This window comes from Octodon degus, unplaced genomic scaffold (assembly GCF_000260255.1).
Source record: "Octodon degus isolate 3935 unplaced genomic scaffold, OctDeg1.0 scaffold00067, whole genome shotgun sequence".
Taxonomy (NCBI): Eukaryota; Metazoa; Chordata; class Mammalia; order Rodentia; family Octodontidae; genus Octodon; species Octodon degus.
Window position 1 is genome coordinate 2299204 of NW_004524643.1, and position 2715 is coordinate 2301918.

General features: G+C 44.7%; 1 protein-coding gene across 1 annotated transcript in view; it reads left to right on the top strand.

Annotated features, from left to right (window-relative positions):
- Znf143 (zinc finger protein 143) overlaps positions 1-2715 on the top strand; it is a 77269-nt gene that overhangs the window by 47254 nt on the left and 27300 nt on the right. The gene's annotated exons all lie outside the window — the stretch shown is intronic.

Below are 2715 nucleotides of genomic sequence, written 5' to 3' on the forward strand. Positions count from 1 at the left end.
AAAAAAAAAAAAAAAGATTTATTTGGTATAAGTTCTCTCTACACAACTTGGACTCATAGTGATCCTCCTGCCTCAGCCTCCCTAGCACTGGAATTATAGGCATGTACCACCACTCCCGGTTTCAGTGGCCAGCATGGCACGTGGCACCAGGCATCAAACCCAGGTCGTTGCTCTTATCAGGCAGGCCCTTAGACTGCTGAGCTATCTCCCCCTACCCCTGTAGCCTTAATTCTTTCCTGTCAGGTACTTTCCAGGTAATAGTATGAGAACAATTCCTTCTGTCTCAGTTACTCTTCTCATGTTGCTGGGACAAATACCCAACACCCAAATTGAAGTGAGGAAAGGTTTATTTAACTCACAGTTACTGGAGGTTTCATTCCATACTCAGCTGGGTCTGAGGCAGAGCAGACATGGTAGAGAGCAACCTTTCATGGCAGTGGCAATGAGCAAGAGAGCAAAATGGAAGAGTAGTGGCAGCAGTGGCAACAGAGAGGAAGTCTGTGTCCCTTCAATTGCATTCAGGCTATCTACCCTAGGCTGGGAATCCCAGCAGCACTAAGACCCATATACTACCAGCGAATCATGAGTTAGAATCTCAAATTCTAGAAGTCCCTGCCCCATAACTGCATGAGGCTTTGGGGAGACAGCTAGACACAAACCATACCACCTTCATTAGTGTTTTTTGTTTTGTTTTGTTTTTTGTGGTACCAGAGATCAAACTCAGGACCTTGCACTTGCCAGGCAGACACTTAACGCCACTGAGCTATATCCCTGGCCCCCTTTCATTAGATTATTTTCCACTAAAACACCAAATGTGCATAGTCGTTACAACATGTTATAGTGTTGGACATAGTCATTCAAGGGAATAGGATTTTATTTGGGAGGAGCCATGGAGATTTACTGTAGACCTAAAAATTGCTGAGGGGAAAGAAGTAAATGTTACAACTGCTAAATCCTGTAAGTTAGGAAGCTTTAATGATAGGCAGTGTAGCTTATAAAGCTCTTCTTTTTTTAAGGTTTCTTAGTCTATTATGTGTTATTGTTCAGAATTAAACTTTTTGGCTAGCAAGATAGCTCAGCAGTCTAGCTTACCTGCTTAGGCAACCACAAGGGACTGTGGTTCGATCTCCAGCACCATATGCCATGCCAGTCAAGCTCCAGGTGTGCGCTGAGCTGGCCACAAAAAAAAGAATTAGAAATTCTTGGGGCCGGGGAGATGGCTCAGTAGAATAAGTGCTTGCCTGGCAAGCACAAGGGCCTGAGTTCAATCTCCGGTTCCACCAAAAATAAATAAATAAATAGGGACCTGTGGAGATAGCTCAGTGGAATAAGTGCTTGACAAGCAAGCACAAGGTCCTGAGTTCAATCCCTGCTACCACCAAAAAATGAAAAAATAAAATTATATTAAGTTAGTTACAAATTGCAACTGGAGTTACAGTTGTTTTGCTAAGAGTAGAGATAGGTGTACGGTCCTTCTTTCTCATTTGATCCCTGGGTTCTATATCTGATGGCATATAAATAGCCAGGGAACAGAAGAGAAGGGAGTGAGACGGTGACTGCTGTGGAGATCGCACTTGAGTGGCCAGAGCTGCGTGAATGTGTGCGCCAGGCACTGGTGAGAAGTCCTCAGAACAGTGCGCTGAGTCCTGAGGGAGGAAAATAGCATGCTCTTTCTTGCTTCATGGGAGACACAGAACGTTAGAAGAGAAGGGATCAGTAATCTTCTGGTTGCCAAGTATAGCAGCAATGACTGTTGAAATTGCTGTTTACTTACTGGTTCTTTATAAAAGAAGTGGAGGAAGAGACGGCTCCAGTTCCTTCAGATATTAAATGATTAACCGCTCTCCAGATAGTAAGCCATCACGCTGTCTTTACACAATGATGTCACTGTGTGCTCTTAACTTGCAGGCAATCAGTTGGGTTGAAGACTGAGTAGGTTTTATTTACCAGCCATTGTGGTTTTGCTGGTAATGTTTACAGAGATTATTTTTTCACCTTTATGGCTTCTTAAGGGCCATAAAGTTCTGTAAGAACTCAGCGCTTACTTGCTGTACTGAAAGGTTATTTGCCAGTCATTTGAGCAGTTTCTTCCCACCCTGCCCCCTACACCTTTGCACAGAATCACATAGTTCTTACAACTAAGAGGAAGAAAGGAGGTCTCCCCACAGCACTTGAGGAAGCTTTGATTTGGTTTGATTTGCTTTGGTTTGACTTTGCAAAAGTGGAGGTAGGCGCCGTCCCTCTGAGTGACATCCCCTGCCCTACATGCACATTTTCCTCTCTTAATATTTAAAATGTTTTCGGCTTTCTGCTGAGTCAGACAAATAAGTCAGTTTTTTTTGACAGGTCAAGGTGATGATGTCCTGAAGGGGTCCCAGATCACATATGTTACAGGTGTAGAAGGTGATGATGTGGTGTCTACACAAGTAGCCACAGTAACCCAGTCTGGATTGAGCCAGCAGGTGACACTCATATCTCAGGATGGGACTCAGCATGTAAGTATGAACTCACAGCCAAACAAGATTCTTTCTCTGAACCTGAGCTTGAAAAGCAGTGAGGGGGCTGGTGAGATGGCTCAGTGGTCTAAAGCACCTACTTAGAACAAGCTTAGCAAAGCATAAGGACTGCGGTTCAATCCCCCAGCACCGCATGCCAGCCCGCCCCGTCCCCTGGTGGGCTGAGCTGGCCACACACACACACACACACACACACACA